At 35.4% G+C, this 23348-nt stretch overlaps 1 protein-coding gene across 3 annotated transcripts in view; it reads left to right on the forward strand.

Annotated features, from left to right (window-relative positions):
* The window catches only part of PTPRO (protein tyrosine phosphatase receptor type O), a 206127-nt gene extending 202254 nt beyond the window's left edge, over positions 1–3873 (forward strand). For 2 of the 3 annotated variants that reach the window (XM_023504519.2, XM_031938343.1), the window contains one exon: positions 385–3873. The gene's annotated coding sequence lies outside the window, so the exon portion shown is untranslated. The remainder of the gene's footprint in view (positions 1–384) is intronic. The other variant, XM_031938342.1, reaches the window with a different exon arrangement.
* Positions 3874–23348: the final 19475 nt, after the last annotated feature.

Consider the following 23348-nt stretch of genomic DNA (forward strand, 5'->3'; position numbering starts at 1 on the left):
CAGAAAAACTAGCCAAGCCCCAGTGAAGGAGACAATAAAGGATTTGGATTTTAACCCCTGGCTGCATTTGGGATGATTACACAGAACTGAAACTAAGGCTACCTCCAAAAGTCCCCCAAGATACCTGCTCCCAGAGAACATTAAATTTTAGAGAAGAACATTATAAGAAAGGAAGAGTCTTTCAGAAATTTAAAGAATATGGAGACTTAGGAATGTTCCTTCTTGCTTCTAGCTGAAAAAAAATTAAGTAAATTAGTGACAAGGTTAGGAGGAGACTAGAAACTTATAGGTGTATTATTTTGTCATCCAAACCCATTCACTGAGGGAGCAGGACCTTTTCCAAGCACAGAATGCTTATTGTGTTCTTTTTTTCTTCATTCACAGGAGAGGACACAAAGTATACCCACCTTCCCTTGCTTCAAAATTATTGGGGGCGGGAAGAACCTACTAGCCATTTTGCCAAGGAAGGTCCCTGCTTTGCAGTACATGGCCATTAAAGAGGATATATTTTATCTTGTAGAAACACTGGGAAGACTTAGCCTTAAAGAGCCTACAGTGTCTTTTGGACTGCTTATTTCTGGACAATTAAAATATTGGACCAAATTCAACCAAACATGATAAACGATGAGATACTCTACAGAGAACAGAGGACAGAAAGTACACCATTCCTGAAGAGTTTGGTTTGTCTTTTGCTGGTTGGACTTAGTTTAAATACAAGTACAATATATACATATATAAATATATATATATATATATTTTTGGTGACTATCCCAGAAAGAAAAGTTGCTTTCACTATGTGTCACTAGTCTATTATTAGCATCTAATAACTCTTCATTATTAAAGAGAGAGGCATGAACATACATCAAGTAATTGCAATTCTGCACAAGGAAATAGGAATATTGATGTTATTGTTTACCCTCCCATTAAAGTACTATACCAGGTTGGGGTGGAGAGAATGGAGGAAGTGAAGCAGGGGTACTGGATCAATGGATTTTTTTTTCCTATTCCAAATATATAAAAGCTGTAATACAGCTCTGATGTAGAATAGAAAAGAAAATATTGTCTTAATTGTTCTAGTTGTTGACAGGGTTCTTTCTTCATATTTAGGATGTTTCATCCCTGATCCTTATGGACATATATCACCACCTCGGTTTCTTTTCAGTGACTCTGGTCTGGGTTCAGAACAGTTTACAGTCTACAGTCTGATTATCTTGAGGCTCTGTTGATATAGTGTTGAGCTGTTCGAGTAATTTTTGGTGCTTGAAGATCTATCATTCCTTTTTCTATTAAATGGCATACAGTGAAAGCTCTTTTTTTTTTTTTTTTGGAGAATGTGTGCCATAAAGACACTCCTTCACCCATCTGAAGGGAATTCATGAACCTATGATAAGGAGTTGTAGAATCTTAGAATTACTTGGCAGACAGGCAGTCAACCTGGGTCCCAGTGGAGTTTTTATTTACTCTTGGATTGTCAATTTCACCTATTATTGATGTAATTAGTAACATTTTATGATTTGAGCATTGTGTAATGACATTATATAACTGTGTATTGTGACAAGAATGCTGTCAAAATGGGCATTGATGGCACTGAGAAGCCTGTTTCTTTGTGCCACTCACTGCAATACTCATTTGTATAAGAGATGATGGTACTAAAAGTACAAGGAAAAACATTTAGAAGTGAAAGTAAATATTCATCAACTATTTATTGCGACAATATTGCTGTTGTCGTGAAGGTTTCTTACTTTGTGGTTTTTAGTTTATTGGTTAAGCACATACTCCCTAGACATTTTCTTTAGAGATCTCTCCAGCTTTCTAAGAATCAGTATGTATGGGATGGTTTGATATTTTTTTTTTTTACCAAACATAGTAATTATGAAGAATGTCAAGCAAATGGCATGGATATCAAGGCCTCATTGCTGAGAGGATTTAACCAGAAAATATGACAAAATTTCATATGAGACATAGACTGTCTATTTCAGTTCTTACTTTGATAAGTCTATGGCCAGAGATTCTTTCTTTTTGAACAGGTTAACATGAATTATGACTCAAGAAAGAATAGTATTTAGGTACCTGCCCACCCCTTTTTCCCACTGCTATTTCTCACTTTTGTTGTTTAATATCACTACTTACTATTATAATGATTTCGTCACTTCAAAAAACCAACACAGCATGGGAGTGGGAAAAAAAAAACTATCAGGCTTTCACAGATGAGTCAGGCCATTGATGAAAACTACAGCTGAGGAGTTGTATGGTTAAGAATAGAATTTTTCCCAAAATTGTCATCCAGAAGCTAGCTGTCTTTAAAAAAAATGTAATAGCATTTTATTTTGGACAGTCTCTAGAAATCAAGAATTTTATAAACATCTCATTAATCTCTTTAAGACCTCCACAAGGAAGGGATTGAGTATAACTTTGTGATCGATGGGCAGGCTAAGGAACAGGGAAATTTGTCTAGTTCCTCTCTCCCTCCAAAATTAACATAGCAAAGCAAATTTGACTGAATTATGAAATCTCAAAGCAGGAAGTAACCAAAAGGCCATCTAGTCCATCATTTACTTAAACAAGAATTAACTCTATAACAAGTTGTCATCCAGCACCTGCCTGAAAAACAACCTACTCTACTCTGGGACAATTCCAATTATTAGGAAAATTTTCTCACAACTGAAGAACAAACGCTTCTCTGAACATTAATAATATAATGGCTGACATTTATATCGCACTTTAAAATTTCTAAAGCACTTAGCAAACATTGCCCCATTTGATCCTCTATGAAGAACTGTATAAAGAAAATATTACGGGTATTTTTCTCCCCATTTTAACAGATTAAGAAAAAAAGATTGAGGCTCAAAGAGATTAAATGCCTTTCCCATAGTCACATAGCTAATAAATGTCAGAGACAGAGTTTAAATCCATTTCTACCTAATGTCAAGTTTAGTACTCTTCCACTAAGCTCTGAATTTTTTTTTCTTAGAAGTCAAGCTTCCAAGGGCTTGGAATGGATGTTTCCTGAGTGCTTTCAATACAAGACAGCACTTTAAAAACTTGAAGATAGGTATATTCCATTTAAGTCTTTTCTTCTCCATGCTCAACATCCCCAGATTCTTGTATAGCATGACATCAAAGCCTTTTTAAATCATTTCCCTAAAATGTGGTACTGAGAGCTGAACATGCTACTCCAGATATGAATTGATGAAGAGAGAATATAGAAGAAACATCGACTCCCTGGACACTGTGCTTCTCTTTATATAACTTAATATCACATTTGGTTGCTATAGTATGTTATTGAGCCGCCAGATATTATATTCAGATTATTTGCAGTCTAGCTACACCTCCCTTGTTGTATTTTGAGATATTATATCCAAATGAAAGAAGGATGAGGGAAAAAAGAAAAATAATATGAGCTCCAACAGGAGATGGCTTCAAGGAGGAGGAATAGGAGCCAAAATATCAAGAAAAACTAAAATACTTAATTCTCAACTCTTGGAATATGGACATAAAGACAGAAATGATTTGTTTTAATATTCATTGTAAGAACTAACTACTAGAGAATTCAATATTCAGGAAGAATATTCCTTTCAAGAACCATATTCCCTGAGATAATTTTGAAACCTTGGAAAAGTGTATAAAAACGATTCAAAGAGCTCCAAATATCCTGCAGTTCATACTGAATCATTTTGGGAAGGGTTCTAGAAATGCTATACTTAATGCTTGTGATTTAGAATTTAACTTTTAACAAATTTTAACTTAAATGTTAATAAGTATTAACTTTGTTAACTCTTAGATTACCTATTCATCATGGAAAGAACACTGGAATATGTTCCAGGAAACTTGAATCCTATCTGGCAAAAAAAAAAAAAAAAAAAAAAAAAAAAATGGACAAATCACTAAACCTCTCTGAGCCTCAGTTTCTTATTTTTTTTTTTTGTGAGAATCCTAATGCTTTTTCTACTTACCTCACAGAGTCATTGTGAGGATTAAATAAAACAAATGTAAAAGTGCTTTGAAAAATACTATAAAAAATTTGTAAGGGGAAAAAGTGACTACACTATTCCTATCCTTTGAACCACATATCTATTTCTGACCATATACTTCAAGGGTTAGAAATTATAGAACCAAATTCAGAGCTACCAAGGTCTGGACACAAGTCCTGTCTCTGACATAATTAGCTGGTGACTCTGGACATGTCACTTAAACTCCATGCTCTAGGCAACTTTCCAAGACCATAAATCACAGAGAAGGTGCCAGTTTGCTGCATTGGTAAAGGGACACTTCCATATCCAGGACTTCCCTATGCCAGTAAAATCACAGATCTTGCCCCTATCCCTATATTCCAAGATAGTCAAAGATAAGAAAGGTCCCATGTGCACCAAAGTATTAGTAGCAAAACTTTTAGAGGAGACCTGTAAATAAAGAACCCATCAATTGAGAATGGCTGAATTATATTTTGACCTTTGAATGCAATGGAATATGATTTTATTATAAAACATAATGAATGTGAAGAATTCAAAGAAACATGTGAAGATTTGTCTGACCTGCTACAGAGTGAAATAAGCAGAACCAGGAAAGCAATGAACACAATGAATACAACAATGTAATAATGAAAATAAAAAAGAACAATAACATAAAAATGAACACTGTAGAATTATAAAGGCCAGTGCTGGCTCTGGGGGGAAAATGAAAAAAAAAATACTTGTCTCCTTTCCTTGGAGAATATGAGTATAGAATGTAACTACACTGTCAAATATGGTCAATGTGTCAGTTGGTTTTGCTTAATGCTTTTAAAAATTTGTTACAAGGGAAGTTTCACAGGGGAGGGCAAAGGGGAAGGATTTATTTGGAAATTACTATGATGTAAAAACAAAAGGCATCAATAAAACAAAAAGAAGAAAAGTGCCATCCAAATGTAAAGTATTATTATCATTATTATTATTTGACAAGGCTTAGAATTATAATTAATAATTGCAGATGCTCATCAATTCTCTTCTGAAAAATGCACTAACTAGAGAGAGTTTTGGGTTTCTGACTTTTAGGAAATGTTCATTTTCTGGGCCTGGATATGGGAATTGGTCTGGGATTTCCTTATTTTGCCAACCTTAGACTTTGACTATCAACTAAGGACTTTGGAGATGAAAGGGAATACTTATAGAATAAAATCATTTTTCCATTTTATATTTTTCAAGGCCACAAAGATTTATTATGAGCCTAATATATCATGGTCTAAGGTCTTATAGATCCTGAAGCAAAAAAGATATGGCAGTCAAAGTACATTCAACTTAGCTTGCTTTATAGGCCATGATGATAATTGCTCCTCAATCAGGTAAAGTTCCTTGTGTCCCTTCACCTTAAACTGGGAACTCCTGTGATCTAGCCTCTAATATTCTTTCTCCACCTATAACCTTGCTTTGTTGAACAAGTCACATAGGGAGTCCTTTGGATGCATTGACAAAGCAAGACGAAGGATTTTATTAGTGCCAGTCATACCATGGCATTCACATTCTTCAAATAATTCAAGATCCATATTCCTCACATAGCTGAGAATGTCATTTAACTTAGACAATCAGACATCTAGAAATCTGAAATTCTTGAATCTGGTATTTAGTATCTCAGATCTTCCTGGATGTCAATTAGATTGTCTCTGGTATCAGCTAGCTGTCCAGCCAAATATCTCAGAAGGGCAATTAGCTGTCCCTAGAAGACAACCAGAATTTTTTTTTTTGGTTGGGGAAAGAGGGGAAGAGAAAGAGCCAGATCTCTCAAGTGGTAACCCTGATGTCCTTGTGGAAATAATGTTCCTGGGGGGGGGGTGGGGGGAGAAAGCAGGGAGGTAATTTCAGGAAGAAGAAATGTGGATCTAAGTCCAACAATTTTCTTAGATACATCCATGCAATGAAGTTCTTGTTGGTTCAAAGCAGGGAATAATTCACATGGCTGCTGTTCCCTCCTCACCAATGAGAACAGTGTTTGGTCTTGAAGCTCCTGTGAGTAATGTCGACATAAGGTCAGCTGTTGTCCCTGAAAAGTGGGGATCCTGGGGCATCAAGGGCTGCAGGGCTGCTGGAGGTGAGACTGCTGGATGTAGGGTTGCTGGGGGCATAGCTGGTGGGAGGGAAGCTGTTGGGTATGGAGCTGTTGGGAAAGTGGCTACTGCAACTGATATGGGGACTTCTGTGTTGGTGTGTACACCAACAAGACAGTGGGTGATCATTTGGGTATAAGTCTAGCTCCTGAATATTCAGTAGCAGCTGTAGTCCTCCATAATGGAAGCTGTGTGTGTTATCTGGCCAGTTCTTTGGCTGTTGGGTGCCTTGCAGAGCCAAAGAAGATGTCCACTGGTTGGAGCTTCCCTGGGACATTGGCCTGGAAAGGACACAAGATTGAGGATCAACTGATGATCCCATAGTTTGGGAGGAGACAGAAGGATTGCTTTCAGAAATGCCATGTCCATACAAAAAGCAGCCTCAGTAGTTGAACCTGTACTCCTCTCAAAGGAGCAGCCTCTCCTTGGGTCAGCTTCTTGACTAGGATCACCTGCCCAGGATGGGCATGTGGATTCATTGGGTGTTGAAAATTCTTGCTCAGAGAAATCCTCTTCCAGACTTGGATCTGGAGATACATCTTCCAGGCATTTTGGTCTTAAGCTGGCAGAAGTCTCAGATGCTAGCTCTTTTTCTCCTGTAGATTGTCTAGCTCTCCTATTCTGAAACGGCACATGTAGTCGATCCTCAGAAATGTTGGTAAGCCTTGAAAGTTGCTGTCTTTCTCCAATTCCAGAATATCCATTCTTTTGAAAATAGAACTTAAGAATATCTACTTGTTCTTTAGTGAACATCGTACATTTTCTTCTTGTAGATTCAGAACCAGAATTTAAAAAATCCAGCTCCTTCTCCTCTGGTAGTGAGTTGGTGGCCATTTTCCTTAAGAGAGTTTAAAGATCAGATTCAAATGGTAGGAAATAATAATCTCCATTCTGTATTTGACAAAACCTGCTTCCAAACTGCTCCAGCATTTTAATATAAACATTCTTATGTTAGAATTAGTAAACAAACAAAACAGTATGGCCTAAGTGTTAGAGGCTTTTCTGCTGTAAGCTCCTCTATCCTAGATATCAAATGTTTATGACCTGTAATTTCTACTCCCAGAAGAATTGAATCTTCTGGAACTCTAAATTATTTAAGATCAAGTACAATCAGACCCAAATTTTCAAATACACCTTATTTGAATACTGAATGTGAAAATCATTTTGTCTCATTTAGATTGATTCTAATGTGGGTGTTTATGTCCTTACTCTAGGTCCTAATGTTGTCCTCTTCATTATCAATTTCTTTGTTTACTTACCAAGTTTCCACATTTTCTGTAAGAGCAACATGAATTGAAATTAGAAAAATCTGATAAAAGTCTAGTTTTTATCTAAAATTTTACAAATATAGTCTATTCTCTATTGAATGTACTAGAAGGGACAATACATCTTCCCATGAAGGCTTGAAATTTTCATCCAAAGCAGTTTCATTTACTAAGAATGGAGGGTTTAAAAACTACTTCATTTCTAGAAATCTTTATTTCTTGTTGTCTCTGATGAGTGCTGACTCCAGCTAGTTGGATACTAGAGATCTTGGCCATGGTCCAAAGGTCAGCACTTTCTAGGCTGTCTTTCAGTAATCAAAATGCCTACTGCTGGGTAGTAGGAAGTACTCACCATTCAGGCTGAAACAAACCCAACACAATCTGCTATAAAATAACCTGATTGTTCTTCTGATTCATAGAAATGTTCTTCTGATTCATAGAAATATTGCCTGGTGCCTCACACAAAATTATCTGTTGACTAACAGGTAATATTGACATGCAAAAAGTAACTATCACATGAGCCAAAACTCACTATTTAAAAACACAGAAAGTGGTACACAGAAACTGAATCACACACCCCCATATTTAAAATGCTATTGTTTGATGCATTTAAAAATGGCTTTGAGCAACAACTGTCTCCTCATAGAAGTTATATTTGGTTTGCCTACTTCATGTGGTTTTCCTTTTTGCTCAGACTTATCACAAGATGTTATCCTGAGGGATTATTTAACCACATTTGGAACAATGAATTCATTTTTTAAGAGATTATAAAGGAACTATTTAGAAGAGGGTCACCAGCATAATGAAAGGTTTGTAAATGTGAATTAATTAATACTTTAAAATTCATTAAATGCCAAATCTATGCCAAAGGATAGAGATTTAGATACAAAAGTCAAAGATAATTTCTTCCCTTAAGGGACTTTTATTTTTGGGGAGACTATGCAGATGGGGAGTGAAGAACACTTGGGTCCTAAAAGGTAAGTTTATGGGAGAATGTGTTGACATACTTCTTCCAGGAATAATGGCAGAGTTTATTTGATTATGATTTCAAAGTTTTTTTTTAGTCATTTTCAGTCATGTCCAATACTTTATGACCCTATTTAGGGTTTTCTTGGCAAAGATACTTAAACAGTTTGCCATTTCCTTCTCCAACTTATTTTACAGAAGAAGGAACTCAGGAAAATAGGGTTAAGTGACTTGTCCAGGGTCACGCAACTAGTAAGTGTCTGAGTCCAGGTTTAAATTCAGAGAGGTAAATCTTCCTGACTTCATGCTCAGTTCTCTATCTACCATGCTATCTATCTGCTTGCTACAATTCCAAAACTGCAGCAGAAAAGTTGGGAGTAAGGTAGAAATGGAACTCACAAAAGAGTAAGACCATTGTTGAGAACAGAAAGTAAAATGAAAGATATTTCAGGGGTTTCCTGAAATAGTGAGCTATAAGACACTCTTCATCAATTAGGCAACCTTAAAGCAGGAGTACCAGAGAAGAAAAGGTTAAAACTTCTAGGGAATGGTCTCTAGTTTAAATAGGCTGCTGCTGAGAAAAGAGAAATGGTTTGAAAGACTAGATATTTAGCCTAAAGATAAGAGATCTGTCTTCAAAATATTTTATAAACATCACAAGGTTAGAATGGACTTTCCAGGGGCATATCAGCAATGTCTTCCATAGCTTACCTTTCTTGGAAATTTGCAGTGATGATAAATTCACTGTCACATTTGATAGACCTTATTTGATGTCACAAAAGGTAGACATTTTTTAGATTGCTTTAAATTTAGCAAGTGGGTTTTTTTTTTCCTTCAACCAAATTTAAAGCAATACAAGAACATCAATGTAAAGTTATCCTCAATGACCTTAGCAAGTGTTAGTACCGAATGGCACAATGCCAGTCATTTTGTCCAAATGTCTATCACCAATGTCCCTGATTGATGATCATAAATATTTGACAAACTCGTGGTTGAAAATTTCCTTCAATTGAAATGAAACCTAAGATTCTTTCCAGAACTAAGAATCTATGATCTTATGACATTAATGGGTATGAAACTAGTACAAAAAATTTGAGACATGAATCATATTCCTCTTTGTGCTTTAAAGAAGAGTAATGCAGAAGCCAAGTTCATGAATTTGTCTCAGGAGACTGAGTGGGCTGTGATAATCATAAGATTATGTGCATCATTTCAGAACACTGTGTACCTATGCTGTAAGCCTATAGTGAAACGTATAATGGTTTCTGTTCTCTATAAGGATCCAGAAAATGGGACTAACTCTTCAGTGAAGTAATACAGGTTCAAAATTTTTGCATCAAGTCCTCCCATTCAGTAGAAAACCTATGCTTTGGAAAGACCAGGTGCCCCCAAAAATGGGTTAGTGAGAGTTATATTGGTGATCATCATGGATTTCAATGTGGTAAAAGGTTGGTTGTTTTTAAATGAAGCAAAGTGAAGGAAGTAGAGCCAGGAAAACATCATACACAATGACTACATCAATGTGAATGGAAAGAATGACCACTACAAAATAATTAAAAATAATCCCAAAGAACCACATGTGCAAAAATGTTTGTGGCAACCTTTTTGTAGTGGCAAGAAAATGGAAAGTGAGTGGATGCTCATCAATTGGAGAATGGCTGAATAAATTTTGGTATATGAATGTTATAGAATATTATTGTTCTATAAGAAATGATCAGCAGGATGATTTTAGAGAGGCCTAGAGAGTTACATGAACTAATGCTACGTGAAATGAGAAGTACCAGGATTTCACTGTACATAGCAACAACAAGATTATACTATAATCAAATCTGATGGATGTGGCTCTTCTCAACAATGAGATGATTCAGGCCAGTTCCAATGATCTTATGATGATGAGAACCATCTACACCTAAAGAGACAACTGTGGGAACTGAATGTGGATCACAACATAATGTTTTCACTCTTTATGTCATTGTTTGCTTGCATTTTATTTTTTTTTTCCTTTTTTCCTTTTTGATCTGATTCTTCTTGTGCACCAAAATAATTGTATAAGTATATATGTTTATATTGGATTTACATATATTTTTAACATGTTTAACATATATTAGATTACTTGCCATCTAGGAGAGGTGGTGGGGGAAGGGGGAAAATTGGAACATAATAGTTTTACAAGGGTCAATGGTGAAAAATTATCCTTGTATATGTATTGAAAATAAAAAGCTTCAATATATATATATATATATATATATATATATATATATATCCCAAAAAGGAGACCTGGAAAAATGCTGCCCCCCTGAATCTTTATAGAGGTTAGAAATAGTGATAGCAGTAATCCATGACTGTGGAACATTCCATATACTATCTGACTTTTTAAATGTTTTGATAGTTTTTGCTTGAGAGGAAGGTCTCTCTTTTTCTTCTCTTTCATTAAAAAAAAAAATAAGTTTTTTATGAAAGGTGATTATCTGGGAAGGGGATAAGATAGGATTCAAGGAGAAATAGACAATATAAAAAGAAAGGACCTCAATAAAATATAATCTGTTTAATGAAATAAGATTTGCGTCGATAGCAAGGAACCCTAGCACTGGATCACATGATCTTAGCTCTCTTGAGTTGGGACCTCATAAATCATCTAGTTTTCCCTTTCATTTTACTGTGAGAAAGATGAGACATGAAGAAATTATTACTCATACAAGCTCATGAAAAAAAGTTGTCTTTTTTCTTCTTTTGGATTATACAAATGAATCCAAATAGGTAATTCTCAAGGAAACTAGCTACACTATATTTTAAACCAACAAAGTCATATAAATGATTATTTCATAATGTCTAGAGTAAAGGATGCTCTCTAAATACCTCACATAAGATAATGCCCCAGGTTATGAACTCCTAAAAATTTAAACCCAAATTCTATCTTGTTTAAAGTTATAACTGAGAAAATGGATTCAGAGAGTGTCACATGTAAACATTCACTGTTAATTAGCAGCAGAGTAAGATATTGTCATTGGAACTGATTAAGGTTGGTCCTGTGGTAATTTAGGTCCAATATTTGAATGAAATGAGTGATTCATAGATTATTTAATACTTAACAAAAAGAGGTTTATTTAGCCACAACATAGAAAGGATATTCAACAAGAATTCAAAAAGCACTTCCCTCAGTTAGACAGTCTCTCAAGTTTCCAAATGGAATGAGAAAGTATGGTGACCGTTCCCCCAACAAGCATCCCCATGCTTGTTAGATATATCTTTTTATGCCTTCAGGGAGTCACCAGGAAACTGATTAACCTTGAAATAGCTTGGATGGCCTTTATGTCAATTAAGTTTCGGCAACAGCTTCTTTTCTTTCTTTTTGCTTTTTAAAAAAATTTTTTCTGGTTATACATGTACATTATTTCTTTAAAAAAAAATCCTTAGGAGTCATGTTGAGAGAGAAAAAATCAGAACAAAAGGAAAAAACCACAAATGAAAAAAAAAAGCAGAGGAAAAGGAAAAAAATGAACATAGCATGTGTTGATTTACATTCAATCTTCATAGTTCTCTCTCTGGATACAGATGGAATTTTCCATTTAAAGTTTATTAAGATTGCTTTGGATCACTGAACTACTGAAAAGTTCCAAGTCTTTCATAGCTGATCATCACACAATCTTACTGTTACTCTGTACAATATATTCCTGGTTCTGCTTATTTCATTAAGCATCTGTTCATGTAAATCTTTCCAGGCCTTTCTAAAATCACCTTGTTCATCATTTTTATAGAACAATAATCCATTATCTTCATGTACCATAACTTATTCAGCCATTCCCCAATTGATGGGCATCTACTCATTTTTCAATTCTTTGCCATCCCAAAAAAAGCAGCTACTACAAACATTTTGTACGTGTGGTTATTTTTTCCTCCTTCATGATTTCCTTGGGATACAGATCCAGTAGTAGCACTACTAGGTCAAAAGGAATGCACAGTTTTATAGTCCTTTGGGCACAGTTCCAAATTGATTTCCAAAATAGAAGTTTCTTTTCTTTTTTAGAGAAAGAAACAATCTAACCTCCATGGAAAGATTTGGAGAAGGGAAAATTGGTAGGTATTTATCCTATAGTCAGGCCTCTTAGACTAGTGGAATCCATTTGATTTTCTGAGTAAGTACCCCCTTCATGTGTGGATGGATTTTAGGTTCAGTTATATCTAAAGAAAATTAGGTAACATGAGGACATTCATTTCAAGATACTGGAGAATGGAAAAGATACCAAACAAGTGAGCAAAACATAATTATCTCATAAGCAGAGATAGAAAGGAAATTGAAGGCAGCTATAAACTACCTGACCCAACTTTCTCATCTCTCTAAATAAAATCTTTTAAAGAATGATTATATTCTTTGAAGATCCTTATATCCTTAAAGAAAATAGAAGATAACAGGTAGGCTTTCACAAATAATTTTCTACAGCAGATCACATCTTCACAGTTGCATAATTGATTGAAAAGTAAAAAAAAAATCTGTCAGAACAAAAGGCAATTTGAAAAAATTTCAGAACTGTCTTTCAATATATGTTAAAAATCACAAGGTACCTTAATAGATTCATCCATAGCTAGAACTCAGTTCAATCAGTCTCTGATTTTCAATATCAAATGAGACTAGGGGATGTATATTTATCAACAGTATTTGCCTCTAGCATGAAAGATGCCCTAAGATTCCAAATGACTGAAGGATTCTGCATAAAATTTAATTCTCCCAGATGCTCAATTATTTCAACATTGTGCTGCCAAATCCATAAAAAAGCCCAGCTTCTATAAATCAGAGATATAATTCCTGACAATCATGCTATATGATACAGACATGCAAGCATTCATGTAAATAGGAGGAAATAAGATAACTGATTTATGGCTGTGTTGTGTGCAGAAGGGCTTCCCATGTGGTTGCTCAAGTAGAGCTTAAGGGGAGAGTGGAAGAGCTCTGCTCTCACCTGCTGCCCCCTTGACTGCAAGGAAGAATAAAGCCAATTCAACTGAGTGGAAGTACTGTGTTTCCTTATGGCCTTCCTGTTCACTTTTGGTCTGTTCAGGTCACATGACATTATCTTTCTTTTTGCTACTCTCAGCTTTTTAGAGCTGACAAACTTATATTCTTAGAGCTGACAAACTTGGATAAGTCAAACTTAGCTTATGCATTCCAAATGCATAAAATCCAAATGTAGATCTAAGGGCCATGAGGCAGGGAGGGAAGATAGGAAGGGGAGAAGAGGGGCTACCTCTTTTTGGTAAAGACCCTGAAGTCTCTAAAGGCTGATACAACCTTCAGAAATTGGCATGAAGTTGATATAAGCCCCATGCCATTTGGCACAGTTAGGAATCTTAAAATAGAGACTCATCGTTCTACCTCTCCAGAGTTGCTAGTACCTCAATTGCATAAAAATAATTGACCTATTGTGAATTTTGTATTAGCCTTTTTGTGTCCTTGTTGCTTTCCCCAATAAGAATATGTTTTTTGATGGGAAGAACTATTTCATTTTTGTCTTTGTGTACTCTCTCCTTAAATAGTGCCTGCCACATAGTTGATACTTAATAAACAAATGCTTGTTGATGGATTAATTTTTCTAATCTGGGTAATTTGCCATTAAAGATTTTTATGAAGAAAATTCAAAACAAAGCTTTCTCATGTGGTTTCTTTAACCCAATTGACAGTAGCTTTCATAATAGCCTACTTCTGATAAAGCCCATACTAAAGGGTTACCACATGACTTGTCTCACAGATCAATGAGAAACCTGTTGATTATTTAAGTGACCCCCATTTCATATTATAAGTGAGGCCTAGGGCCCTCAGTGGAGAGGGTCTGGTAACAAAGGTAGTGATCAAGTTGTTGGCTTCAAAATTGTTCATTTAATTTTCCAAAAAATATACATTAGGAATAAAGATTTTCATGGGGGAGTTTATCAGTCCCACTAAAGCATCCAGAGTTCTCCAGAATTAAGCTTTTTAGGATTTCCAAGGTCTGCCCCTGCCCTGAAGTCCTCAGGTTGATTTTTCCCAGATTAGACAATTCAATGGGCTGTTTTTAGATTTGGTCTCTGTGATATCATTAGATCTCTAGTATTCCAGAATGTGAACCTGTAGGGAATAATCTATTACCTAGAGTAGATATGTGGTATGTTGTTATGATAAATCATGAGTTTGTGGTCCAGATTGTGGTCTGGTTTTTATTTAAGTTTTTTTTTTTTCCAGATACTTATATTAGTATCAAGTATTTTGTTTCCCTCAATTGAAACAGACATCAGAGCGATACTATAAAAAGTCATAAGCAGCACCATGTTCTAAGGGAATAAAGTCATAAAAGTGAAGAATCTTCAGGTTTTTAAAGTACATCAGAGAACATCTAGTCCAATATTTATCAGTGAAGGCATTTCCTCTACAACATTCCTAATAATTGGCCATCCAGTCTGTTCTTGAAGACCTTAAGTAATAATGAATTCATTTCCTTTGGCAAATAATTTTATTTTAGTACAACTCAAATTTCTAGGGAGTTTTCTCACACCAAGGCCATACTGCAACTTCTGTTTAATTCTCTGGGGTCAGAGAAGAAGTTGAATCCTTCTTCCATAAGACAATTTTGGGGGGCAGCTAGGTGGCACAGTGGATAGAGCAACAGCCCTGCAGTCAAGAGGACTGAGTTCAAATCTTAAGTCAGACTCTTAATACTTCTTACCTGTGTGACCCTGGACAGGTTACTTAACCCCAATTGCCTCAGCAAAAAAAAAACAAACAAAACAACAACAACAAAAAAAAACCCCAACAAAAGACACTTTTTCAAATACAGGAATCAACCAATCAATCAATAAACATTAATTACTTACTTTCTATGTACCGGGCACTGTTGTAGATGCTCAGTAATAAAAACAAATAAAAAAAAAAACCAGTCCCTGATTTCAAGTTTATATTTCTGTTAAGAATTGCAGTGAAGAAAAATTGGAAATTATGTACATACATACACACTTGCAACTATAGACAAACTAAATGCAAGATGATTTTTGTGTAATGGGAATGCTCATAGCTGGGAAGATCAGGAAAGAACATGGCATTGAGTTTTGGAGGATGATAGGAATTCTAAAAGAAGGGAGAAGGGAATGCATTCGAAGCAGAGAGGACAGTTTGTACAAAGAAATGGCAATAAGAGACACTTTGTTGTGTATGAGGAATAGCAGAGAAGTCAGTTTGGTTGAACTTTAGAGTACATGATGTAGAGTATTATGTAAATGTGTAAATAGAGGCTACATTCAGACCACAAGGATTTAAATATCAAACAAAGGAGTCTGTATTTGGTAGGGAAAGGGGAGAGATGACAGCAAATGAACTTGCAATTTGTTTGGCATAGGAAATTCTGAATAAAGAAATTCTCTGTACCTACTTAGGTCAACATCTTCTCTGCAATCGATAGCCTTAGATGGTTGCATAGAGTACTGAGAAATGATTAGTCCATAGTTATTAACCAATATTTGTATAGACAATAGGGAAAGAATGAAAGTTTTTTATTGAGGAAATAATATGATCAGATAAGTGCTTTAGAAGGACCTATGTGGCTAATGGATTGGAAAAGGAAAATGCATCAGTTGAGGCAGGAAACAAATTAATAACAAATAGAAGTTATGAAGGCTTAAACTAATCTGGCAAAATTAGAGTAGAGAGAAGGAGGATGATGGGAGATGTATTGAGAAGATAGAATCATCAAGACTTTAAAATTGGTTGAATATGGGGAAAGAAAAGCAAAATGAAAAGTTTAGGATGATTCTAAAGTGCCAAACTTGAGTGACTGGAAAGACAGTGTGGTCATTGATATAAATAGAGACGTTTAAAAAAGAAGGAAAAGAGACATAAGGATGTTGGGAAGGGAGGAGAACTTGGGGAAGATAGAATGAGCTTTGAATATTAAGTTTGGGGTGCCTATAAACCATCTTTTACCTGGAAATGTCCAGTTGGTAGTTGATGGTATGAAAAGGAGCTCAAGAGAGGGATGATGTCTGGATATCCAGATCTAGGAATTATTTCCTTAGAGATGATATTTAACTTAATGGGAGCTAATGAGGGAGATAATATCAAGAGATAAACAAGAAACCAGGATAGAGCCTTAGGGTTCAGTATTAATAACAGGAAACAATCAGGCAAACAGGTAATAAAAATGATAGCAAACATTTAAACAGCACTACATAATTTGTAAAGCATTTTATAGATATTATCTCTCTTAAAATAAAAAAAAAACCCTTGCAAGACAGTTGTTATTATTCCCATCTTACAAATGATAAAACTTGAGACTTAGGGTAATCAAAGCTAGTAAGTATCTGTGTTAGAACTTGTACTCAAATCTACCTTACCTTATCTCTCTTTCTCTAATATGTCATCTAGTTGCTCTAGAGTAGGTAGGAGGAGATCTAAGTAACAATCGTGACCTGAAATCCCCAGCAAAAGAGTTTATAATTAGTGGCTTCAAATGATTGAGAAAGACCACAAAGGATGGGGTCTGAGGAAAGGTCATTGGGTTTAAAGTCAGTTATGTTATAACCCCACCCCCTTCTTTAAGAGAAATTTCCACAATTGCTACACGTAATTCTTTAACAGCATAATCGCTAGTTCCTTATAATCAGTCATCTTTCTCTAGACATTTTCCAACTTGTCAAAGTCATTTCTCAAATGTTCTGTCTAGAATAGAAGACTCAACTGTGACTTACTAGGAGTAACATACAAAAAGATTATTACATCTTTTGTATTCTATAAAGAATACAATCAAACATCTTATTAGCTTTTCTGACACTATCACACAGTTGACATGTGGCCTGCTGTATACTAAGCTTTGATTTTTCCCCCAAAGTAACATGTTGGACATCCAGAGGTTCTACGGATATTTTTTATGTGAATGTACAAATTTACATTTTTCCATTTTAAATGTCATTGAATTAATGTTGGTTCCTTGTTTTAAAGTACTGAAGTCTTTGGTCATTCTGATTCTATATAAATCTAGCCTGACACAGTGCAAAAGAACTCTGAATTTGAAGTCTAGGTTACTGAAATCAAATCTTAGCTTTTTGTTTTTCTTCCTTCCTTCCTTCTTTCTTCCCTCTTTCCCTCCCCCTCTCCCTTTCTATACAGAGTTGGTCATTCAGACGATTACAAATCCACCAGTGTCATCTAGTTTATTTTACTCCATTTTTTTCCTGGAAGAATTTCTAAGAAAATTTGTCAAATGCCTTACTAAAATAAAGAAATACTATATATGTGGTATTCCCCTAAATTATTGGTTTAGTAATGCTATCAAAGAAAGAAATGATCCTAGGCTTTCATGAACTATTTATGGCTCTTTGCTAGCTTATTCTAATCATAGCTTCCCTTTCTTGGGGTTCACAACTCAAATATATACAAATCTTTGTATACTAATTTATTTGGTAACAGAAAGTATTGTATTGGGGTCATAGATTTAGAACTGAAAGGAAATTTAAGAGACACTCCAACCCCTTTATTTTACAAATAAAGAAACTTGAGTTTCAAAACGGTTATGTCACTTAACCAGGATCAGACCACTAGTAAGTGTCAGAAGAATTGTTTGAATCCAAGTCTTGGATTCAAAGAATCCAAGAATATTTTCTATATGTGCTGCTACACAATGTTTTCTCTGTAATGTTTGGGCTAACTTTCTGAAGGTCCTCCCGAAGGGCTTTGGTCTCAGCAGGATAGATACCAAGAGAATGGACAAGAATAGAGTCCAAAGTCTTTATTGTCTCTTACACACTCTGTGTCTGTCATAGTCTTGACCAATCTCCTCCAGCAGTCTGACAGTCTGACAGTCTTAACCAGTCACTGTCTGAGACTTTGTCCCCAGTTTAAATACCCTATTATAATTACATCATTACAGTACATTGAATATGTGTGAACTAGAGAACCATTACATCATCATACTAAGTATATATGTGAATTAGAGAACCATTATCTCATCAATTCCACTGTGTTAACACCTTGTTTCACATATACTTCTCCAGAGTTCCAGCTCTCTACATTTCTCTGGACAATAAGTTGGAGGAATTTATTTTGCAAAAGCGAGCAATCATGTTGGAAAGCAATATTGCATGCTCTCTGTGTCTTTGTCTCACTGTGTATCTCTGTCACTGCCTCTCTATCTACCTCTGAGCCTGTTTCTCTCCTCACTAACTCCCTTAGATATAATAGAGGTATTGCTACATCAGTATATCTTTTCCCTCTCAGCACTTCCAGGTTATCATTCCCAAGCCCTAAGACTTGTTTAAGAAACTACCCATAAGATCCCTAAGTACTCACATAAAGCCCTTCAAAATGGGCAAACTATTTCTAGACATGTAACTCAATGTGGTAGTGTCACAGACATCCTAATGGAATCAAACTTGTCAGTAATTATACTCATGTCTAATAAGGATACAACTAACTGCCGTGGACTTTAAACTGGGCAGGTATTAAAATCAAGTGAAAAATGTCTGTAATTCCAGATAAACATTTTAAGCCTTTTAATTTCATTTTAAGAACAAATATCCTGTTGTCATTTTAAGGCCAAATATCCTGAAACTATTTAATATGTGTATATATTATATATATATTTTTTCTATTGATAAAAGAAGTCAAATCCCCCCATCCCAAATTCTGCTGAAACAACAGAATAGATCTGAAGACAAGGCAGTAAAATAAATTACCCATGCTATCAAAAGGAGAAATAAAATTCTTCTTCATTTTCTGGTTTAACTATTGTATTGTGTTGCTGCAGGGCTATAGAATTTCTTCCATATTTCATTCACTTGAAAACTACTTGTTCAAAGTATCCTGCCTTGACCTTGACTATGTTTTTCACTCAGTTGCAGAAATAAGGTAAACTGTTGATCCTCACCAGTTACCGTCCTACAGTAAAAGAGAAATCAGAAAGTCAAAAGTTCAGGCAGAGACAGAGAAACAGAGGCAGAGACAGAGACACAGACAGACAGACAGAGACAGAGGCAGACAGAGGCAGACAGAGACAGAGAGAGACACAAACAGAGACAGAGAGAGACAGACACAGAAAGAAAAGAAGGAAAAGAGGGAGAAAGAGAAAGAAAGAGAGGAAGGGAAGGAGGGAGAGGAGAGAGGGGGAGGAGATTCACAGAGACAGAGAGACACAGAGAGACATAGAGAGACAGAAAGAAGAGGAGGAAAGGAGGGAGAGAGAGACAGACAGAGGGAGGTAGGGACCAGAAGAGAGAGATGCAAAGAGAGACAGAGAGAGACAGAGACACAGAAAGACACAGAGAGAAAGACACACACACCCCACACATGGAGAATCTAACTTTAGGTTAAAAATGCAGAGAATCTTCTTTTGACTCTGGGGCTTTTAACTTTAGTACCCTGCTGCTACATTCAGGTTCCTAGTTCCTGTTTAGATATATCATCTATTCACCCACTGCTTTAAACTTCAGTCATTTCATCTGAATCTTTTCTCAACCAGCCAGAATTAACCACATGAAATCATATCAATATAAAAGAACATTTACCTAAAATAGAATGCAATATATGTAACATGAGATAAGAATCAAACAGTGAATAAACATCCATTTTTCAAACTACAGTCTCCCAAACTTCAAACTCTACTTTCTCGCTGGCTTTTTATCAGGCTGGCATTATAAACTATTAGAACAGAAAAAGAAAAGAAAAAATAGATCTGTGAGTTTATTCTTCTGGCATTTCTTGAGCTGCTATATCAGCAAAATAAGGAAGAGTAAAGGATTTATAGCAATTTGCTCAGCAATTGAATTCAGTCTTGGGAAATGAAAGGCATTGATTCTCAGCAGCAGATTTGTGAACCACTGACATCTTGTCACTGTGGCTTCTCAGGACAGAAACTGCAACTGGGAGGATGCCTGCAGATGTTGCTTCTAGCACAGAAGGAAAACATCCTTGGAGGTAGCAGCTGCTAAACAGCTTTTTGGCTCCAAGTATTTTTTTTTCTCTTTCTTCCATTGTTATACTCTTATCTTTCTGCATCTCATCTCCTTGCAACAATTCATGGCCCTCCTCCTGCCAGGCGTACTGAAAATGCTTTCCTCAACCACGTTTCATTCAAGGCAACCATCATTATCTACTATATGTGTATAAATTGTGGGTGATATATTTCCAAAGATTGTCCTGTCCAAAATATTTATAATCTCCAGAAATTATACTAGTTGCATATATTATATGTTGATCAACAGAGAGCATTAATCACTTTGTATTATAGCAGCATCACAGACAATAATTCTGAATATAATTACGTACCCATCATTGCAAAGATTACAACAAACATTGAATTCATGCAGAAATATAATATGTGCCGTATAAAATAATAACATGTTCCCCTGACCTACCCTTTTAGTAAATTGCCAAAAAAAAACCATATTCTTGATTAACCAAATCAGGCTTTTAGTGATCTTTACTCCTCTTTACTCCCCATTACTCACAATGATTTCTTGAATAATACTTTATAGACATTAGTGGAGAGTAGCAATTTTCCCAGCAATTATATCCAGTAGACTCCAGGTTTGAAAGAGGGTATACACTGTAGTCTACATAAATAGATCTAATTTATAGAGTTCCTAAGTTGGGATCCATTGATAGATTTCACCGTGACTTCAAGACAACACAATAGGATCAACATTAGTCTTTGTTGCCCATTAATACATATTTATATTATAGTTGACTACTACTTGTATATACTCTAAGGAGAATCCAAATGAAAAAAAAAGTATTTCCTGGACCTATTTCTGGACACCTTAATGGGAAAAACAAATTTTTATAATGATCCCTCTTTATTAAACATTTCATGTGGGGTTAATCAGCCCTGGTCCAGAATCCTGGGTTCTGATAGGTGGCCAGGCCATAATTTCACTTCTGGGCCATTTCCAAACTAAATGGCTTTCATTCTGATCATCATCTTTTTTTCATCATGACTAAAATTTTGTATGGGACACTGGACCATCTTTAGAGAAGTTTTGACCTTATGTTGTTCTGAACCAGATCATCCTGCCAATTCCTGGACTAGGAAGTATAGTAACTTTAAATGATTTGCTCAGTCATAGAGACGATAAATGTCTGTGACCAGATTTTAATTCAGATTGCCTGACATCAGACGTGGTGCCCAATTTACCACACCACCTAGTTTCTCTAAGGGATGAGGTCTTGTTTAGATAGATTGATAGATAGATGGATGAATGGATGGGTGGTTATATAGATAGAGACAGACAGATAGAGGAGAGAGAAAAAGAGAGAGATATGAGAGAGAGGAAGAGATCTGATGCAGATAGATAGATGTTGTTGTTGTTGTTATTATTGTTACTATTCACTCATTTTTAGTCCTGATTTTTTTGTGTCCCCATTTGGAGTTTTCTTGGCAGAGATACTAGATTGGGAAATCCATTTCCTGGACTTTTATATCATGCTGCCCTGCTTTCTAACCCTAGTTCTCCTTTTGTGTTATTTTCCCTTATTAGACTTTAAGCTCCTTAAGGAAAGAAACCATTTTCTTTGCTTATATTTGCATCCCCTGTACTTAACATAATATCTAGGACATAGTATGTGCTTAAAGAAGTGCTTTTTTCATTCACTCATTCTATTGGATTGCTATTTCTAATGACTACTTTCAGTGAGGCAAAGTATTAAAAGAATTTTATTTTATCTTATCTAGAAAGGGAAACATTTATCTCAGTTTTAGAATATTGGAGAAAGTAGTGAGGAAAAAAAGAATTTTTCTCTTGGTTAGTAAATTGAGTCATTGGGAGTAAATAATTCCATGTCTATCTTATAGTTTTCCCATTCATTAATGGGGTAGCAGTATTTGCTAAGTGGTTTATCCTACTGGAAGTATTGTGATTCTTTTAGCACAGCACAGAGGACTGTGGGATTTAAAAAGCCTACAGCTGCACAAAACATTAATGTAACACAATTATTATATTATTAATTAGGGAAGATAAGGGAAGTGATTGTTATTCAGTCATATCTGACTCTTTCTGACCCCATTTGGGTTTGTTCTTGGCAAAGATACTGAAGTTTGGCGTTTCCTTCTCCAGCTGAGGAAATTGAACACACAGGACTTGCCCAGCCTTACAGACCTATTAAATATCTGAAGCCATATTTGAAGCCAGGTCTTCCAATCTGCTTTACTATCTTGTGGTCCATAATTCATATGTGGAAATAATAATTGTGGTTTATCTACTTTTGGTTCATATACCCAATTAGGCTTTTTTTCTCTTGGTGAGGCGTTTGGGATTAAATGACTTGCTGTGTATTGTGAATAGCAATACACAGCTATTAAGTGTTAAGTGTTTGAGGCCAAATTTGAATTCAGGTTCAACTGATTTCAGGATCAGGGCTCTACTCCCTGCACAATCTAGCTGTCCCTCAGTTAGATTTTCAAAAGAAAATAAAAGACAACAAATTCATAGCAAAGGCTAAAACATGGTCAATCAGAAGGGCATCCTCACAAAATACATTTACACAATACAAAAAAAGTCTAATTCTTAAAAAAATCTAGATTTGCTCTTCAAATTTAATATTAATCATTTTTGACTGTACATAGAATTGCAGCAAATCCTTAACAGTCTTCAGTTGTTGATTCTAGCTTTTCCTTAGGTCCTCTGATTTTAATAACCAAGAACACTTGGGAGAATAGTTACTATGACATTCATGTATTTTTTAGGAAGTCTTCTTGCAAGATAAAGGGATGCTGTCATGGAAGCAGAATTAATGTTGAATAGGAAAAAATATCCTCATTGTTCAGTCTTCCATTTAGCTGAAAATAACACATTTTTGGATTTGGTCCCTGTCAAAATGTTGAACTTCAGAAAGAGAATAAGAAAATAGTGAATAATATGAAGTATAAAAATGATAAAGATAGAGAATGGAAAGAATGGGGAAATGTCCAGTAAAGATAATGATGTGACAGTTTCCAATCTAAACTTAGCTCCTCTTAAAAGAATTTTGAAATTCAATGGAATAATAAATACTAGAACAAAGTCAAAAGACAAAAAATACTGGAAGAAATGAG

This window comes from Sarcophilus harrisii, chromosome 5 (assembly GCF_902635505.1).
Source record: "Sarcophilus harrisii chromosome 5, mSarHar1.11, whole genome shotgun sequence".
Lineage (NCBI taxonomy): Eukaryota > Metazoa > Chordata > Mammalia > Dasyuromorphia > Dasyuridae > Sarcophilus > Sarcophilus harrisii.